General features: G+C 38.8%; 1 protein-coding gene and 1 long non-coding RNA gene across 3 annotated transcripts in view; both read right to left on the reverse strand.

Moving 5' to 3' along the window:
• Positions 1 to 8,838: 8,838 nt before the first annotated feature.
• LOC140506649 (uncharacterized) lies at positions 8,839 to 10,792 on the reverse strand. The gene is made up of 2 exons (XR_011968023.1): positions 10,510 to 10,792; positions 8,839 to 10,336 (listed from the first exon to the last, which is right to left on the reverse strand). It is a non-coding gene; the product is annotated as an uncharacterized lncRNA (long non-coding RNA).
• Positions 10,793 to 12,341: 1,549 nt separating this feature from the next.
• Positions 12,342 to 21,085, reverse strand: part of CD200 (CD200 molecule) — a 41,186-nt gene continuing 32,442 nt past the window's right edge. For both annotated transcript variants that reach the window (XM_072614012.1, XM_072614013.1), the window contains one exon: positions 12,342 to 14,042. The gene's annotated coding sequence lies outside the window, so the exon portion shown is untranslated. The remainder of the gene's footprint in view (positions 14,043 to 21,085) is intronic.

Genomic DNA, 21,085 nt, shown 5'->3' on the forward strand with positions numbered 1-21,085 from the left:
TTGTTGATGGGAATGCCCATATGGATGAAATCAAAGATTCATTTGACCATTCTTTTGAAGTATACATTGTTGTTTTACATGGTATGGAGGCAATCTTATCATATCAACAGTATGACAGTGCAAGCCTGGCAGGTCCTACCAAGCTAGATATGGGCCCAGCAGGAATGGATTGTGTACCTATTATCTGAGGATCAACTTAGTAACTCATCACCAAAAGATATATCCTGACGGTGAATTATTGTGGTCACAATAACTCATGTAACCATCGATTAAGGTATGGAGTAGTTGTAGTCTCTATCAGTAAAAGGAGTGCTCACGTTGATAAAATTAGGATTTTTTAAAAAGATATTATCTTTCATAATATCATTACATTCATTTCATGGACTAATATGATTTAGAATTGGAAGGAACTTTAGAGATCATATAGCCCAATCCTTTCATTTTACAGATGAAAAAACCAAGGCCCAGAGAGATAAAATGATTTGTCCATCATTACATAGATTAATTGATAGCAGAGAGTACATTTAAACCTAGGTACTCTGACTCTATATCTGGTGACTTTATAGAATGGGAAATCCAAATGATGACAAAAACAATGGGTTTGATCTGGTACTTTAAGCAAATTAGTCTGAGACTAGGCTGAACTCAGTCTGTCACCTGTCCCATTGGGTCATGGTGCCTGCCTGATACTATGATTGGTACCCCTTATATTGGTCATGAAGACTGGTCCCTCCACCATTCTTCTTATGCTGTACTACTTCCTCAGTTATTTCTTTCTTTTTGACCTAATGTGATTCAAGCTTTTCTTGCCAAGACATTTGCTGACTTTCTGGAAGCTACAAGTTCTATGCAAACATCTCCCTTGTGACCTGTTGCCTCCTGTGAAAGAGCAGCATAGCTTTAAGTGATGAGTGAAGAAGAACAGACTCCAGAAGTCTGTTTTGATGAAATCATTAGTCCTCTAATCTTTTCAGATTGTGCTTCCCTGCAGAGTTGTCTCTAGTCTCTGGGGTCATTTAAAAAAAAAAATAGCTCTAACAACAAAACTATAAATAGCAGTCATACTATTCATGTTATTTCCTTGGAAATTCAACTAAGTGATACAGAGTTTTTAAAAACTTTATTTTAGACTCAAACACCAGAACACAAATATGGAATAGAGAAAAGAAACAAAAACAGATCATAAAATTAAATATTGGAAACCCATTTCCAATGAAAGTAGGTTTCCAGAACTAACAGCCCTCTTACCCCATCTAAATTCTCTGTATTGGTTCTTTATTTTGCAGCTTATCTGTATGATAGTTACTCTTTTTTTTTGGTTTCCAAGATTTTATTGGAATACTATTGTGCTATAAGAAATGATGAGCAGGATGAAAATGCACATGAACTAATACAAACTATACTCAACAGAACCAGAACATCATTCACAGTAACAGCAATACTGTAACAATTATCAGCCATGAAAGAGTAGCTGCTCTGATCTATAAAATAATCTATGACAATTCTAAAGGACTCATGATGCAAAATACTATACACTTGCAGAGAGAAAACTGATGAATTCACAGTGAATATTGAAACATTCTTTATTTACTTCCTTTATTTTTCTTGTGCTTTTTTCCCAACATGGATAATAAGGAAATATTTTTACCTGACTTCACGTATATATTGGTATCATATCACTTAACTTTTCAATGGGTGGGGGAAGGACTGACGGGAGAGATAATTTGGAACTAAAGTTTAAAAAAATGTAAGTATATAAATACAAATAAATGCTTAAAAAAGGGATCTAAAGATTTTAAAAGGTTTCCTTGACTGATTTCTCTGTTTGGCACTTAAAGTCCTTCTTATAAAGTAATTAACAATTTATTTATTTATTTTTCAGTGTTTAACGTTTTCTATTTTTATTTTTTTATTATTTTTTTATTTATTTTGTTTTAATGTTCTACAACCACTACCCTAAAACTTAGATTTTTTACGCCCCCCCCCCCATGCCTAGGCCCCACCACCCCCCTCCCTTCCCAAGACAGCATACAATTCTATATAGGATCTACATATACTTTCCTATTGATAGTTACTCTTTTAGCTGTTCTTGCATAGTTTTACTTTTTAAAGTCCTGTCATACTCAAGTCTGTGCCAACCATTCTTAGAAGCTATCTTAGAACCCAGACGTAGGTTTTACATTTTCTGTACGTAAAAGGTAAGCATTCTATCCTTATTTAGTCCCTTGTAATTGGTCATTGAAATGTGCCTTATATTTCTCTTGGCTCTTATGTGTCAGATCCTCTATTGAGTTCAGGGTTGTTTTTTTTTTTTAACAGAGTCCTGAAAGTCTGACAATTGATCAAATGTCCATTTTTTTCCCCATTCAAAATTGTTTAGCTTTTCTGGGCATGATATTTTTAACTGGAGGCTGAGTTTTTTTACTCCAATATATAGTGTTCCAAGACTTACAGTCTTTTAGTGTTGCCAACACTAGGTCTTGTGTGTGATTCTAATTGTGGTACCATCATACATAAATTGTTTTTTTCTTGTTGCTTATAAAATTTTGTCCTTGATCTGGGGGTTTCAGAATTTAACTATAATATTTCTGTTAGTTTTCTTTGTAGAATCTCTTTCAGGTTAATTCAGATGGTGATGGGTAGATTTTTTTTTTTTTTTAGTTTCTACTTTTCCCCTCTTGTTCTAATGTTTCAGGGCAATTTACTTTAATTATCTCTTCTATTATTGTATCAAGATTCTTTTTCTGATCAGAACCTTTAGGTAGTCTAAATATTCTTATGTTTTCTCTTCTTGATCTTTTCTCTAGATCCATTGCTTTTCTTATGAGATGTTTCACACTTCTATTTTTCCAGTCTTTATATTTTGCTTTCTTGTATTTTCTTTCTTATAACTTCACTGGCTTCCCCTTGCCCAATTCTGATTTTCAAGGAGTCATATTCTTCCTTAAGATTCTGGATTTCCTTTTCTAATTGATTGACTTTCTTGTCACAATCGTCTTATTTTTCTTGTATTATTCTTGGTTTTTTTTTTTTTAATTTTTCCTCAATCTCTCTTATTTTATTTTTAAATTTTTTTTAAGTTCTTCAATGAATACTTTTTGGGCAGGTGACTATTTGACATTATTCTTGGGGATAGAAGTATCCTTTTCTGAAGATGAATGTGAGAAAGGAATTTCATTGTTCTGCTTCCATAGCAAATTTTAAAGAAACTCCCATGTGGGAGCTGACCCACCAATATCTGCTTAACGACCAACCATCCAATGAGGGAGTTTGGACTATGTACTTTAGTTATGGACTCTGACCTGAAGGAAGGAAGCTTAAGAACTGAGGGGTTAACAAAAGGACATTTAAAGCAAGAGTCACCAGGATCAAAGTGTGCTTGCTTAATGAGCCATGTTAATGCTAACTGACACACTCCACATAAACTTATCCCTCCATTTTCTGAACATGGGCTCCATGATCTGGGAGAGGAAACATACATGTAATGAGAGTATCAGAAAGGCTGTAACCCTGAGGAGTCTGGACCAATCATGACTCTGAGGGGAGGTCTCACCACCCTGAGAATATTTGGGCCCGTTCTTGCTTCCGTACTGTGTGAATTTTCTTTGAAAACAGCACCACTGTCATCCTGGGACGTGTTTGCAGATGATTGTGCACTCAATGCAATCTCTGAAGCTGAGATGCAACAAAGTATGGATCAATTCTCTGCTGCCTGTGCTAATTTTGGCCTAATAATTAATACCAAGAAAACACAGGTGCTCCCTCAGCCACCACCACACCATCCATATGTGGAACCATCAATTACAACAAATGGAGAAGTTTTGAATGCTGTGGATAAGTTCACTTACCTTGGTAGTGTACTTTCCAGGAATGTACACATTGACAATGAGATTGATGCACACATTGCCAGAGCTAGCTCAGTGTTTGGGTGGCTCTGAAGAAAAGTTTGGGAGAGAAGAGGTATTGGACTGACTACCAAACTGAAGGTCTACAGAGTCATTGTGCTGACCTCATTGCTCTGTGCTTGTGAAACATGGACAATCTACCAGTGTCATGCCAGGAAACTGAATCGCTTCCATTTGAACTGTCTCAGTAAGATTCTGAGGATCACCTGGCAGGATAAGGTACCAGACACTGAAGTCCTTGCTTGAGCTGAACTGCCAAGTATTCAAACTATGCTTCAGAGAGCACAACTCCGATGGGTTGGTCATGGTGTTCAAATGCAAAATGTATGCTTGCCAAAAAGACTATTTTATGGAGAACTCACATGGGGCAGGTGATCACGTGCTGGCCAGAAGAAGCGATACAAGAACACTCTCAAGGTGTCTCTCAAGAGCTTTGGATTTGATTGTGCAACATGGGAGACACTGGCACACACTCAGCATGGTGTGCCCACATCAGAAAGGGTGTTGCGCTCTTTGAGCAAAGCAGAATTGAGAGGAGCACAAAGTAAACACAGGATGTCCAAATTTGGTACGTTCACCCCAAATATTCACATGGACTATCTGTGCCCAACCTGTGGTAGAGCATTCCAAGCTCATATTGGTCTGATCAGCCGTAGTCGGACACACTGAAGCTTCACTTCATGATGGTGATGTCATTTTGGCCCTCTTTGAAGACGAAGGACAAAACAACCAACCAAATAAATCAATTTCCTCTGCCCACTCTGTTTTTGAGTTCTTTTCATGAGAATGGCATGAACCTTGGTCTTCTCTATTCCCATAGTAGCTCTCTGTGATTGGATTCTTCCTCTCTTGCCAGTGCATTTTGTGGTTGTTGTTGTTGCTAATTTAGTTGTGATAATTCAGTTTTTATAATTATTTCTAGTCCTGGGGTATGGGGAATGGTGCCTCTGGCCTCTGATCCTCTTCAGTTCTCCCCTGTGACCTTGACCTCAAAACAAGATCTCCAACTTCCTGTGAGTGCCCGAAGTCATTGGAGTTCCTGCCCCACGGCTTTTGTCTCACCAGGCCTGTGTTCCTTCTCACCCCTGCTGCTCTTTGCAGCAGGGTCTTGAGTTCTTTGCCAGCAGAGCTTCTGTTGGACTTTCCCAGGTCAGACACCCAACTCCCCTCACTATGGGGGGGCCTGGGGAAGGGGAGGAAGTTAAAGTTCCTGCGGCTGGGGAGGAGGCAGCCTCCCAAACCAGACAGCCCATGGGCTTGCTACTTGCTGTTTAAGCAGAACCTAGCCAGGAAATATTTATCATCACAGGCATCAAAACTCAGTCTGGGATTTTTGTCTTAGGGTCTTTTCTGTTTGTCCCAAAAGGGGATTTCCGCCCCTTATTTGTTTTATTTTATCTCTTTGGTGAAGGAAAATTTTGAGAACTTTCATAGATTTTTTAAAAATAATTCCTTAGTTTTTGTTCCTTTTGATTATTCCTCCAGTTGAGGAAAGACCTGAATTCTCCCACAACCTGGTGCTTCTCATCTCATCTCTTGCCCCTAAGGTGCCTTTACTGAAGCAACAACTCAGCTGCAGAGTCTTTACTGTGTAATAATTCTCACATTACTTTTGGCACACCCCTAAATCCATCTCCAAACACACATACAGGCACACATTTCTCACTGGGGTGACCCTGATATCATTAGCAAGGAAACATGAAAAATTGTGCAGCCCAGTTAGCTGTCTTGACCGCTGGAGGAAAAACTATCCTGTCCATACATGTCAGGTACTGCAGGTAAGTGGGAAGAGGAGAAAGGAAAATGAAAGGGATTAATATGGTGCCTACTATGTGTTAGGCACTCTGCTAGGAGCTTTTGTCATTATCTTATTTGATCCTCACAAAAACCGTACAAGGTAGGTTCTTGTCATTATCTCTGTTTCACAGTTGAGGAAACTGAGGCAAATAGAGATTAAGTGATTTGCCCAGTGTTTGAGGCTAGATATGGCTCAGGTATTCCTGACTCCAGATCCAACACTGTAACCATGGTGCCACTCAGATGTTTACAGAAAGAGCACTAGACTTGTGCTCAAGAGAACTTTTAACTGGCCCAACCACACACTAGTTTTGAACCTTGAGTAACCTCAAGGTTACTCAGTTTCATCATCTGTAAAATGAGAGGATTTAGAACAGGTGATCTCCAAAGTGATTCCAAGGTCTCTTAGCACTCTGAGTTACAATTATTTAACAAGGAGTCATTTACAGAGCAACACAAAAGCGCCCATGTAAAGGGATAATCTTAGAGATTCACAAAGTTGGTCACCTTAGATATAGGCAGAACAACTGCATCAGCAAGCACCCCAACATACACAGGGAGGCCTGCTGTCACAGGTTCTTTGATCTGTTTCTCTAAAAGGAAAGGCAACCTTTGAAGGGTTAACAATCACTTTAATCAAGCACAGGTATCATTCAGTTAGTTTAGGGGAAAAAGTCAGCACCCTGAACTTCAGAGAAAATGTAGAGAAAACAAAGATCAATAGACAAAGCTTCCTCTATCTGACCATAATCAATGCACATATCACAAATCAACAGACGTGTCCAACTGTCTGACCATAATTACCAGAGAGGGAAGCACCAGAATCTGGATCTTCAAAGAGAGGTATATAAAAGAAGTATTAAATTTAATCTAATTGTGCACAGTTAGAAGTTATAGGACTGCATATTTCAACTTGGTGTGAAAGAACTTTATAACAATTGGAATCTTCTAAAAATGTAATGAGATGACGTGGGAGAAGTGGAATTTCTCAGTAATGGGATTGCTTAGTCTGATGCTGGATAACCACTTGCCAAGTATGTTGTAATGGTAATTTATGCTTCATGGGTGGACTAAATAACTCTCTTTCAGACAGAGGACTTTATGTATGTATGATTCTAGGAGTGCATTCGGTGTGGAAGAAATAAGGACACTCAAAGTTGCCTGGTAATCTTGAGTTGAAAATAAAGGATTATTTCTCTAAAAGAAAACCTCACTTAGCACTAAACAAACGTCAAGGGAGGAACTGTGTGATGAGAAGGAAGGGAGAGTTAGGAAGGATAGGAGAGCCCACAGCCTACCCAAGAACAGATTGACAATGATCCTGGGATTCTATGAGTTGTGTCAGCATCCCAAGAGAAGGTGGAGAGTGGAAGACCAAGAGTGAGAATGAGGGAGGAAGACAGATAAATAGAGACAGAAAGAGGCAGAGAAAAAGAGAGAGAACAATATAGAGAAAATGAATGAGAACCTGTAAGACAGCAAGAGGGAGAGAAAGACAGAGAGACAGAGAGAGGAGACATAGAGACAGAGAGAGACAGAGAGAGAGAGACAGAGAGAGGAGACAGAGACAGAAAGAGACAGAGAGACAGAGACAGAGAGACAGAGAGAAAAGACACAGAGACAGATAGAGACAGAGACAGAGAAAAAGAGAGAGCAAGACAGAGAAAATGAATGAGAGCCTGTAAGAGAGCGAGAGAGAGCGAGAGAGAGAGAGAGAGAGAGAGAGATACAGAGACAGAGACAGGGAATGTGTAGTTGTGTTAGTGTTTGTGGGTGCCCTGTTTGTGGGTGCCCTGTTGGAATGAATACACTCTTTCTCTTGGAATCTCCCAGCTCTGGGAAGAGGAGTATCCTTTGTAAAGTACTTTCAGTGGAAGATGACTATGTCCTTTTATTCCACTGCAGCATCCATAATCATGGCAGAGAACATAAATGCAAATTGTTTCTGCATACAATTGAGGCTCTGTGTGTTTGGGGTAACAAAGCTACTGTGTATGAAGGCTTAGTCGTACACCCCCAGCATCCTCAATGTATAAAATGGTCTCTGAGATCCTGTCTAGCTCTAGACTTTTATCTATGAGGCTATGGTTACTTTACAGACCAGGAAACAGGCCCCAAAAGAAAATGGCTTCAAAAGTTCAAGATCATTCAGATAAAAGCAGGAAAAGGCAGATGACACAACTTTTCTCTTCGGAAATGGAGCAGCAGAAACATGTGCCAGATGTGTATACATCCAGACTTCGTGAAAAGAGAAACAGACTCAGTTAAGAGAATTATTTTCTTGTTCTGGCTCCACCACTAGTTTATTATGGGACTTTGGACATGCCATTTAACTTGTTTTTGCATTAATTTGTTCATCTGTAAAATGGGGATAGAAATCACTCTATGTGTCTCACAGGGCTGTTGTAAGAATTAAATGAAGTAATTCCAGCACAAATATTTGGAAGATATGATATGACCAAAATAATCATTTGTATTGAATAATAGTGGGCAGCTAGGTGGTGCAGTGGCTAGAGTGCCTGGATTGGAGTTAGGAAGACCTGAATTCAAATATGGACTTCAGACACTTACTAGCTGCGCAATCCCAGGGAAGCCACAATCCTGTTGGCTTCAATTTCTTCATCTATAAAACGAACTGGAGAAGTAAATGGCAAACCACTCTAGGATCTCTGCCAAAAAAAAACAAAAACCCAGATGAGTTCACAAAGAGTTGGGACATGATTGAAACTACTGAACTACAGCCCTGGATCACAGAGCCAAAGATGAAGTTCCAAAAGAAATTCTGGTTGGGAGTTCCAGAGAGAGCTAGATAAGGATTTAATTAGTCTAGTGATGATTAGATCAGCACAGTGGGATAAACAACTGCCTGTGAAATGAAGAGGGTGGAACAGATGATTTCCATGCTTCTTTCTTACTCCATCAATGTATGATTCTTCTTCTCATGAAAGCAGCTGCATTTGAAAAAGCAAATCCTGGGAACAGGTTTTGACTTGAAGAGATGAGCTTAATGGTGGAGATCTGGGGCTCTGTGACAGACGTGTGGAGAATAAAGTATCCTTCTAATTAAAACAAGAAGTCAGAGGCTTTTTATTTTTTCAGAATTGCCCACTATGTAGCAAATAACAAAACCCAGAACTGAAAAAATTTGGAAAGAAGTTTATTATGTCTTCTGAAAGAAGGGTAGGGGGTAAAAAGGGAGGAACCAGCTCCTCCCTGCCCTGAGTGTCTGTAAGTTACACATAACATAAAATTCACAAAAAGGAACAAATAAACAGGTAACTAGCCATCACAGAGGCAGTCTCCAGATGAGATACAAGTATGAGTGGCTTAAGGTGTATAATGGGAGGAAACCCCTCATGTTTCAGTCTTTGAATCTAACTGGGCTTTTAGTCATCATACCCTAGGTCATCTGGTCTCTAAACAACAGATCTAGTTTCTCAACCATGCAGAGTCAGATTAAAATACAATAAAGTTTTCCCACACCTGCCAAATCTAGCTGCCTCCTACTCTGCCTCTGTTAGATCCATCTTCTCCTCTACATTTGGTTCCGACTTCTGAAGGAGTGTCCAACTGGAAAAAGGATAGCGCAACATCATATCTATTGAGTTTATTTTCTTCCCCATCCCCATTCCCCCAAGAAGCATTTTGACTAATAAGAAATGGGGCTTGACAGGACAAGCATCTGGCACCAACTGTGGTAGAGAACTGGATATATGTCTAAAAAAATCTACACATTCCAAGAAGCAAAATTATTTTGTTTTAGATAGCATATAGCATTATTATGATAAATAATTTCCTTAATACAGCCCATCTATGGCTTCTAGCATTAGAGAACTATTTGAGGCTTAACAGTGAGAAAGATTAATCTTAATAACTGTATAATTTTATTAACATTAAAATATCATATTCCTTTCTTTCTCCTCTGCCCACCACATGCACCCACCCATGCCTTTCAGTCTAGATTTAGAGAGACCTCTCTTTCTAGAAAAGGAATATGATCACATTCTTGTCTAAGGCTTGGGCTGGTCCTTTTTGTTTACTCTGTAAAAAGAAAAGTTTACTGTGTAAGCAGAAATCAACCAGAGCTAGTCTCCTTCACCAAAAGTGGTTCTTGTGTCCTTGTTCCTTTCATTAAAAGTCATATGCCTAAGAGCCAGTGTGGCTTCACGCTGAGGAACAGTCAGTATGCTGTTTGCTGCCCAGCAAACTCCACGAGAAATGCCAGGGGCAGAACAGAGGTCTTTATACAACGTTTGTAGATCTGAACAAGGCCTTTGACACTGTTAGACATGAAGGCTTATGGAAAATTATGACAAAATTTGCTTGCCCAGAGAAGTTCATCAGTACTGTGCATCAGTTTCATGATGGCATGTTTGCTCGGGTTCTAGATAATGGACAATGCTCTTGTGCCTTCCCAGTCACCAATGGAGTGAAACAGGGCTGTGTGCTTGCTCCCATGATTTTTAGCATGATGTTTTCAGTCATGTTGACAAATGCTTTCCATGAGGATGAACACGGCATCAAGGTCAAGTTCTTCAATTTGAAAAGGCTACAAGCCAAGACCAAAGCGGAGGGAGTGTTGGTGCATGATTTTCTGTTTGCAGATGATTGTGCACTCAATGCAGTCTCTGAAGCTGAGATGCAACAAAGTATGGATCAATTCTCTGCTGCCTGTGCTAATTTTGGCCTGATAATTAACATCAAGAAAACACAGGTGCTCTATCAGCCACTACCACACCATCCATATGTGCAACCATTGATTACAACAAATGGAGAAATTTTGAATGCTGTGGATAACTTCATTTACCTTGGTAGTATACTTTCCAGGGATGTTCACATTGACAATGAGGTTGATGCACACATCGCCCAAGCTAGTTCAGTTTTGGGGAGGCTCTGAAGAAAAGTTTGGTAGAGAAGAGCTATTAGATTGACTACTAAACTGAAGGTCTACAGAGCTGCAGTGTTAACCTCACTGTTGTATGCCTGTGAAACATGGACAGTCTACCAGCACGATGCCAGCAAACTGAATTGCTTCCATTTGAACTACCTTAGGGAGATTCTGGGGATCACCTGGTAGGATAAGGTACCAGACCCTGAAGTCCTTGCTCAAGCTGAACTACCAAGCATTCAAGCTATGCTTCAGAGAGCACAACACTGATGGGCTGACCAAGTTGTTTGAATGCAAAATGTACACTTGCCAAAAAGACTATTTTATGGAGAACTCACATAGGGTAGGTGATCACATGGTGGCCAAAAGAAGCGATACAAGGACACTCTCATGGTCTCTCTCAAGAATTTTGGATTTGATTGTGCAACATGGGAGACACTGGCATAGGACCACTCAGCATGATATGCTCACATCAGAAAGGGTGCTGTGCTCTATGAGCAAAGCAGAATTGAGACAGCACAAAATAAATGTAGAATGTGCAAATTTGGAGTATCCACCCCCAAAATTCATATGGACTATCTGTGCCTAGCCTGTGGTAGAACATTCTGAGCTTGTATTGGTCTGATCAGTCACAGTTGGACACACTGGAACTTCACTTTATCATGGTGATATCATTTTGGTCCTCCTCAAAAATGAAGAACAACAACCAACCACCAAAATTTTAGGGCAACCTGGCTCACCAAAGGGTAAACTTAACCAGGTAGATCCTGATCCCGATGGATCCCCTTGCTCAGACTACCGCTATAGGATGCCAAATCTCATGATTAATCCACATTCTCAGCTTTCACTCCTTCTGCACAACAGGAGGAGTTAAGAACTCTTAGCCCACCTCCTCATTAAATGTTACCTAATCAGAATGGCAGCTAGGTAGTGTAGTAGAGAGAGTGCTTAGACTGGAGTCAGAAGACCTGAGTTCAAATCCAGTCTCCGACACTTACTTAGCTATAAGGCCCTGAATAAATCACTTAATCCTATTTGCCTCAGCTTCTTCATCTACAAAATGAGCTAGAGCAGGAAATAGTAAACCACTCCAGTATCTTTGCCAAGAAAACCTCAAAAAGGGGATTGAATGTGACTGAAAAACAATCAGGGTTGTCTTTTGCTAATTGGGGAAGGTCTCTGTCAGAAGGAAGACACCAGATTTAAAGTAACTCAGAGACTCCCTTTTCATCTTTGACTACCAAGACAGATCATTGACCTCACTTATTGATTTTTTGCTGGTCTAATTAAAAAAATATGTATATAGTGTGTGTTTATAAATATATATATGTATATTACATATAATTTCATACTCAGAACTCTGTCTCTTGTAATTTCATACACTGCAAGAGATTGTTATTTGCCCAAGGTCATATAGCTAGTAAAGATAAGAGGTGCACCTGAATCCAAGTCGAGCACTCTTATCACAAAGACCTTAGCAAACCTTTTTTTTCCTGTCTGCCACTCTGCTGGGGGAGTTTGACTACTTGGAGAAAAAAGAATGGTCCTGTGAAGAACACATGTGCAATCACAAAATAATCTGAATTGAATGTGAAATTATAATGACCAAGCATAGCCCCAAATAATTATCCAATATTGTTTTAGATTCTTTAAAATAACTGGACAGTGTAAAATACCTGAGAGTACACCTGCTAAAATAGACCCAGGAACTATATGAACATAAACACAAAATATTTTCCATACAAATGAAGTCAGATCTAAATAGGTGAAGTAATATTTATTGTTCATGAGTAGATAAAGTCAATATAATAAAAAAGAGAATTTCATCTATTTATTTAATGGCATCCTAATTAAATAACTAATAAACATCTGGCTGAGCTAGAAAAATTATAACAAAGTTTATTTGGAAGAACAGAAGTTCAGGAACTTCAAAGAAACAAGGACAAAAGATGTAAATGAAGCATTTAAAGTGGTATAGACCAACTAGGTGAGAGTAAGATGAGAGTACTAGCTGTTAGAGACACTCTTTACACTGAGAAGGTATCAAGGATAATTTATTACAGGAGAGTTCAGAGGAATTAAACATCTTTGGTCAAAAACAGGCTCTATCCCTCCCTTCCATTCCCCCCACTTAGGAAGGAAGAGCACTAAATACAGAACAAATATGAGTATATACCATTAGTTCAAGACAGATCATCCCACCAGAAGATGGATTGGTCCATTCTCCAGTAGGTCACCATCTTCTCCATATGCCCATTAGGTAACTACCTTTGGTATGATCTCCCCTCCAAAACACACTTGAATATAGGACCCAAGACCAGAAGATGGAGGGATAATTTTATGTGGAGTGTGTCTGCTTATATGCATGAGGTTCATTAAGCAAGCACAGTGAAGAAAAGCCTTATCCAGGTAACTCTAGGTCATTTTCTTGGCTAGTTCCAGCTAGCTGTCGATCTGGTCCCTTTATCAAAACTTTGTAATTTTCTGAAGGTCACTGTCTGTCTCCCAATTGGCTGAGTCCACCTGCAGTTTGCTGGCCTTCTTATATTCAGCCTTATTCTCAATGACTTCCTCAACTAATAATAACTTCTGTGGAAACTTGACTTTTGTTGTCTCTCACATGTTGAACACAAAAAAGATAATTTTGATTTATATAAAATCAGAATTTCCTAGTATAAATATAGGCTAAGCAGTCAAGAATAGAAAGAATGCCAAAAACTGAGAAAACACTTTCATAGACCAACTCTCAGACAGGATGTGATAGGGTTGGAAGATTGCTGTGGTGCAGAAAATGATGAGCTGGTTGACTTAGAAAAACATGAATAGACTTGGACTTATGAAGGAAGGTGCGATCACCTTCAGAGAAACAGATGACAAGTGCAAATAAGCATGGTACAGTCTTACATATATATGTATGAGTATATATGTGTGTGTGTGTATGTCTGTATGTATGTTTATCCATATCTATGTGTATATACTATGTAATATATATGTACACACACACACACACACACACACACACTTAATTATAGCCTTCTCTAGGGTAGAGTGGGGGGAGGGAAAGGGAAAAATAAGATAAAAAGTGCACAGCAGAAAACAAAAGAAAACTTACAAAGAAAAGCTGGGCAGCTGTGAAAACAATGTAAAGTATTTACTATATAAGTTTTTTTGTAATGGGAATGTATTGTTTTATATGAATCCCCTCATGTTCTGTTGTGTAGAAGGTAATGCTTTTTTTCCTTTTCTCATTCTCTATTTAAGTTTATGATAAATAATTATTTAAAAAATGAAAAGATTAAAAAAATGATAACAGGAACCTCTAGGGGTTCTCCAGATTGTTGATCCATTTCTTTTCTCCTTTTATGTTCTCTGTGGTCCCAGGTTCTTCTTTTGCTTCTAAGTCACATAGGCTAGAGAATGCCTTAGGAGGCACTCTATTTTGTTTTATGATGCTGTAACAAAGGACAGAATTGATAAATGGTCAAAGGATATGAACAAGCAGTTTTCTGAAGAAGAAATCAAACCATTTATAGTCATATAAAAAAACAATCTAAATCATTTTTGATTAGAGAAATGCAAATTAAAACAACATTGAGAAATTATTTTACACAAACTAGATTGGCTAAAATAAGTGAAAGGAAAAGACAAATGTTGGAGAGGATGTGGAAAAATTGAGAAACTAATTCATTGTTGGTGGAATTATGAACTCATCCAGACTTTTTGGAGAGCAATATGAAATTATGCCCAAAGAGTTATTAAACTACCTGTACCCTTTAACCTAGCGATACCACTACTAGGTATGTTCCCAAACATGATTAGGGAAAAAGGAAAAGAATCGATATGTTCTAAAAATGTTTGTAGAAGCCCTCTTTGAGGTGGCAAAGTACTGGACATTGTAGGGATGCCCATCAACTGGGGAATGGCTGAACAAGTTGTGGTATATGATTGTGATTGAATACTGCTGTGCTATGAGAAATGATAAGTTCAATATTAGAAAAATTTGCCCAAAATAATGAAGAGTGAAATGAGCAGAATCAAGAGAACACTGTATTTTATGACAACAATATTGTTTTAAGAATGACTTTGAGTGAATAACTTGTTTTGGATATTGTAAATACCTAAATTAACTATAAAAGATGTATGAAGAAAGACACTATCTGCATCAGAGAAAGAAATGATAGAAGGAAGCTATAATAATCTTACATGTGTGTACTTAATCATGTCTGATGGTAGCCAACTCTAGGGTAAGGGGAGTACAGGGGTGAAAAAAGGGAAAAAATACATGATCATTTTGTTGTATATTTGAAAGGAATACCAAGTTGTGCATAGCAGATTTGCAGTCTCATGTGCAATCTTCTTTTTATTGTACTGTGTTATGGAAATGATTGTTTTATTCCATAAACTTAAAATAACTTTTTTTTAAAAAAGGGCAGAAAAAGCCTCAAAGTTCAAGCTTTTACATTCCCTATCCCAGGTAAAATGAGAGCTTCAGGCATATGCAAGCATAGCTGCCCGGCCAAGGGTGCAGAGGGAGACACATTTGGCAGGATCTGCTGTAGAGGAGGGCTAAGAATCTTCCAGCACACGCAATCCTGACAGATGTTGGTGTGTATAGCTTAGAACCCATCACAAATTCCAGCGCATTCCAACTTTTTGTTGTTGTTGAAACTTTAATATTTGTTGCCAAAATCAAAACGAAAACTCTTTCTAATGATCAAATTGAGAAAAGTGAGCAAATTCCTGTGCCCAAGATGGAAGGACAGGGGAAGAGAGGGGGACTTCATAAATTTCAGGAAAATAGCAACAAAAACAGTTTGTTAAATACCTATGATGAACAGCAATTCTGTAAAACTCAAATACAAAATGATTCCTATGGGCCACATATTAACCTAGAAAACCACAAACTAACATTATTAAGGTTGTACTGTATTTTTATTTATTTTGTTAAACATTCCCCAATTATGCTTTAATCTGGTTCAGCTGAGCACTCAGAAGTTTTACTTGTGCTTAAAATCCTTGACATCTTTGATATACACTGAGTAAAGCACTGAGAAAATTACAAAGGTTAAGTAATCAATCCCCTGCACCACCTAGAATACTGTTATGAAGGTAACATACCAAGACAGATAGTTAGAAGGCATAATATTACATGGCACAGGGGAAAAAATACTGACTCTGGACTCAGAGGACCTAGATATAAGTCTTAGCTGTGATGTTTACTACTTATGTGACCTTGGGTAAATCACAACCTTCCTATGCCTCAGTTTTCTCATCTGTAAAATGTGGGAGTTTGACTGGATGACTTCTGAGGCCCTTTCTAGCTCTAGCTCCATGACCCTATGATCTTAAGGGCATTAATGAATCACAAAGGCTAAGGGAAGAAGTTCTTACCAACTAGAGGGAATAGGGAAGGCTTTTTAGAGAAAGTGATATTTGAATTGGGCCTTAAAGTGCGTGTGTGTGTGTGTTCATCTTTCATTGCAGAAGAAGACCACGCCATCAGAGAAATAATGACATGACTTGCACTCGACTTTGTTTTGAGTGAGGGAGGGCTGTGCAGGTCACCAGCCTCACTTCTCCTCCAGAGCCATCTGGATCCAGTGACCACATATTCATCAGGATGACTGGAGATGACCCAGGATGAATCTTATGGCCTTAAAGTATGGGCAGGATAAAGATAACATCATAAACAAATGAGAGAAACAAGGAAGAAATTACTTGTCAGAACCAACGGATAAGAGAAGAGCTTACGCCCAAAGGATGGACAAGATCACAGAAGATAAAAATGGGCAAATTGAATCTACATCTTTAATATTTTCTCCATTATTTTTTGAATTCTAACCAGGGGTGGGGTAGCTGTGGCCTTGAGGCCACCTGTGGCTCTTTAGATCTTCAAGGGCAGCCCTTTGACTGAATCCAAATTTCACAGAACAAATCTCCCTTAATAAAAGAATTTGTTCTGTAAAAATTTGGCCTCAGTCAAAAGGCTGCACCCAACAGGTTCCTCACCCTGGAAATAAATCATCAAATCAAGCCCTGATTTGCAGTATTTGCTGATTTCTGAGGAGTAAATGCTCACACTGACAATTTTACAATCAGCTTTTGCTAGGTGGTTTGACCTGGTTCTAGCATAACCCTGGACAACCTCCAAGATGCCTGCCCTTATAAAAGGCCGGCTATTTTACCATTCAGGCAGCAATCATTAAAGACAGTTTATAGGGAAGAACTCTTTTTGAAAAGATTTATTTTTTTTCTAGTTTCAACCTTTTCTTTACTTCAGAGGCCAGAGTTTTGGCCCCTATTCTCTTTGGTTTTCTTTTTTCAAATATTTATTAATTTATTTTTAGTTTTCAACAAACACTTCCACAAGATTTTGAGCTCCAAATTTTCTCCCCATCTCTCCTCTCCCCCCACCCCAATACAGTGTACATTCTGATTACCCCTTCCCCAATTTCCAAGTTTCACATAAAAACAATTTTTAACATTTGTTTTTAAAACTTTGAGTTCCAATTTCTTTCCCTTCCTCTCTCCCCACCCACCTTCACTGAGAAGGCAAACAGTTAGATATAGGTTATACATGTGTAGTCATGGACTTCCATAACAGTCATGCTGTGAAAGATTATATTTCCCTTCATCCTATCCTGTCTCCCATTTATCCTATTTTCTTTTGACCCTATCCCTTCTCAGAAGTGTTTACTTCTAATTACCCAGTCCTCCCATTTTCCTTTCCTAGTATGATTCACCCCAACCCCTCTTATTCCCTTCCACCTTACTTTCCTTAAAATCCTGTAAGATGGATTTTCATACCAAATTGAGTGTGCATGTTATTTCCTCCTTAAGTCAAAATTCTCTCTTTCCCTCTCACTTTCCCCCTCTTTCCCTCCATTGAAAAAGTCTCAAGAGTTGCAAATACTATCTTTTCATATAGGAATGTAAACTGTTCAACACTAGGGAAGTGCCTTATGATGTCTCTTTCTTGTTAACCTTTTCATGCTTCTCTTGCTTCTTGTGTTTGAAACTCATATTTTCTATTCAGCTCTTGTTTTTTCATCAAAAATGCTTGAAAGTCCCCTATTTTATTGAATGACCAATTTTTCTACTCAAGTATTATACTATTTTTCTGGGTAGGTGACTCTTGGTTTTATTCCTAGCTCCTTTAACTTCGGGAATATAATATTCCAGGCCCTCTGATTCCCTTAATGTAGAGGCTGCTAGAACCACTACAGTAATAGGGAAGGTAGGGGGGAGGGTTTGGGGAAAATATAATGACTTCTTTCTTGAACATATTGAATTAAAGATATCTACTGGAATCCATTTCAAGACATCTGCTAGGCCACTGGAGATGTGAGATTGGAGTTTGGCAGAGAGTTTGGGACAGGAAAGATAGACTTGAGAGTCATCAGCATAAAGATGGTAATCAAATTCATAGAAACCAATGAGATTATCAAGGGAAGTAGTTTTAGAGGGAGAAGAGAAGAGGGCCCAGGATAGAACTGTGAGGGACTCCTATGGTTAGAGGGTACATTTTGGAGCAAGGGCCAGCAAATAAGACAGAGAAGAAGTATTCAGAGATGGAGGAGGAAAGCCAAGTGAGAGTGATATCCTAAAAACCCCAGAAAGAAGAGAATATCAAGGCAGAGAGAGTGATCAATAGTGTCAAAGGTTGCAGAAGGCACAAGAAGAATGGGGATTGAGAAAAGGCCATTGAACTTGACAAGTAACTTTGAGCAGAGCAGTTCTGGTGGAAAGATACAGTCAGAATACAGAATTTAGAGAATTAAGAAGAGAATAACAGGAGAGAGAGCTGGAGGCATCTGTTGTAGATGTTCTTTTTGAGAAGTTCAGTTACAGAGGACAGAAAAGATATAGGATGATGGCTAGCATGGATGGAAGGGTCAAGTGAGGAATTTTTCAGAAAAGAAGAGACATGGACATGTTTTTAGGTAGTAGGAAGTGAACCAGTTGAAGAGAGTGAATTAAGTGGGGATGACAGAAAGAGGACAATAGAGTTGAATTGGCTCACCAAGGAGTCAAGATGGGGAGAGGAGGAGAGTGGCTAGTCCTAGGCAGATGGCCTAAGAGAGAATTGAGGGATCAAAGGTTTAGAGTTCATGATAAAGAAAAAGAATGGGTTATATGGTGGAAGAGAGAAGGAGAGGTAAAAAAAAAAATCAGTCGTTTCTGGTTGGATAACATGATTTTGGAATTCTTGAACATGGAAGAGGAACATTTATGGACAAGTTTGAGGGTATGACCTTCTTGGTGTGGGGTGGAAGAGTACCTCAAGTGAGGAGAAGTTTGAGGAAGTGAGTGGTTAGGGTATTTGAGAGAATCAATATGTATGTAGGAGACTTGGGTCTCCTAGTGTAAGGGCAGGAGCTGGGGAGGAGAGAAAAAAAATGTTAACTCGAGGAAGGAAGGGGAGTGATGGAAGGGGGGTGTAGGTAGACAACTGCTACTAGGATTTTGATGGGATAAAAGATATGAATAGCATGAATCTCAGAGGAAGAGAGGCTACTGAATGAAGAAGGAAAAGAGAGAACCTTTAAGTGGTGATAAGGAGCAAGGATTTATTCCCACTTCCTCTCCTCAGCCACAGAAGAGAATGAGTGAAGATGCTGCCACTAGTGGGAAGGATGGTCAGCGAGGTTGTTTTGGGGAATCCAGGTTTCAGTAAGAGTTAGTAGATAGAAGGATCAGAAGAGGAATAGACTTAAGATTAAGGGAAATATGTTGCCTATGGAATAGGCATACCAGAGGACAGAATGGAAGGACTAGGTGGAGTTAGGATGAAAGTTTGGCCTGGGAGGATTGAAAGGGATGGAAATGAGGAACTGGGTAAAAAGGGGTGTGAAATGGGGTTTATATAATGATCTATAGGTGTTCAGAGTCACTGGGATGTGAAGAATATCATCACATGTGGGAATTTTCATTGAGTGGAGGATGGCATTTTTCTGAGATGAGAGGCCTGAAGTCAAAAGGATGGCTGCTGCTCATTGCATTGGAGATTCTCTACATTCCAGTTGAGAGATGGGGCTGGCAGTAGGAGGTGAAAGATGCCTTGGGATGGCTGGTACAGACAGAAGTAGCTGCTTTGGGGCTGAGGGAAAATAGTTAGCCTGGCCCCAAGTCATATTTTTTCTAGGGAACATGCTATACTCAACAGGAGATGAAAGTCTCAAGGTACGAGCACACCCACAGTCTGCAGCCTTCTTACCTGAGGAGGTGGGTTAACTGAGGCAGCATCAGAAAGTAGTAAACTCCCTGGACATATGTAAGATGGTAAGCCTGGACCTCAGGAGCCTTTTCTCAGTGGACAGGCTATGCTGAACCAGAGATAGAAGGCTCAGGGCACTAGTACACCCATGATTTTAAGGTCCAGTATGGAAATTCCCTTCAATAGATGGTTAACCAACTTAAATTACAATTCCTTTATAGTCATAGAGTTGCCTGGGACACTAAGAGGGTAAATATCTTGCCTGTGGTCATAGAGGTAGTATGTGTCCAAGTGTCTTAAAATTCTGTCCTGTTCTGGTCTCCCTGATCAACCCTTTCCCCCCTCCCCTAATTAGTATAGTAAGTTTATAAGTAGCCATTGTAAAGTAATAATAGGAGGAAATAAGATTGAAAAACGGAACCTAGAAACCACTCGTGATTAATGTGATCTGAAAACTTGGGTCATAAATTCAACTAAATATTTCCTGCTTCTTTAACACCAGACACATAAACCCAACGTCCCCACTTTTGATTGTATTTCCAGTTTGTTTTGTCAAAATCAACAGTTCCAACCAGACAAGCATGATTTCAGTTTAGAATTTTGTTCACTTTGTATCTAGTTTTGCCTCATAAACCCTGTTTAGGACATTCCATAGACAACATCCCTGCTCTCCTCCCAAAGGAAATTGATTCTTTCTCTTTAAAATGTAAGAACTGTGGGATGATACGATATCCTGAAGTAAAATCAGATCTGCAAAGAAGTAAATCATATAACAAACTAATTACCTCTTCTGAAACCAGGTAATCAGGATTAGTCATCATTAGTTTTATTTGAAAACAGCCTCTGAGATGGCTATTTTTGGAATCTATTATTGGCTAGTATTCAGTTCAATTCAATTCCATCCATATTTTTAAGCACTCACCATGTTCAAGGCATTATCCACAGTAAATTTCCAAGCTGTGATTTTTTTTTTAAGTACAAAAGCTGTAACTGCTTTAAAAAAGAAAATAAAAACCAACCAAACCAAACTGAAACCAAAATCCAAATTAAAGTCTTTTTTTTTTAAAAAAACTGAGTTTATTTTGCCTACAAAATTTGTTTTCTTTGAGGAAACAGGAAATTATTTTCACAAAGGCAAGGAAATCTGTTTCTGGCATCATGAGATGAGTTTAAGACACAAGATCAGTTTAACTGAGATTGTTTATGCAGCCATGTAGTCAGAGCTTTGGCTGAGTCATAACAACAGTGAGGAGATATCCTCATTTGGAGATATCTGGA

Source organism: Notamacropus eugenii, chromosome 5, assembly GCF_028372415.1.
Source record: "Notamacropus eugenii isolate mMacEug1 chromosome 5, mMacEug1.pri_v2, whole genome shotgun sequence".
NCBI classification, from domain to species: Eukaryota; Metazoa; Chordata; class Mammalia; order Diprotodontia; family Macropodidae; genus Notamacropus; species Notamacropus eugenii.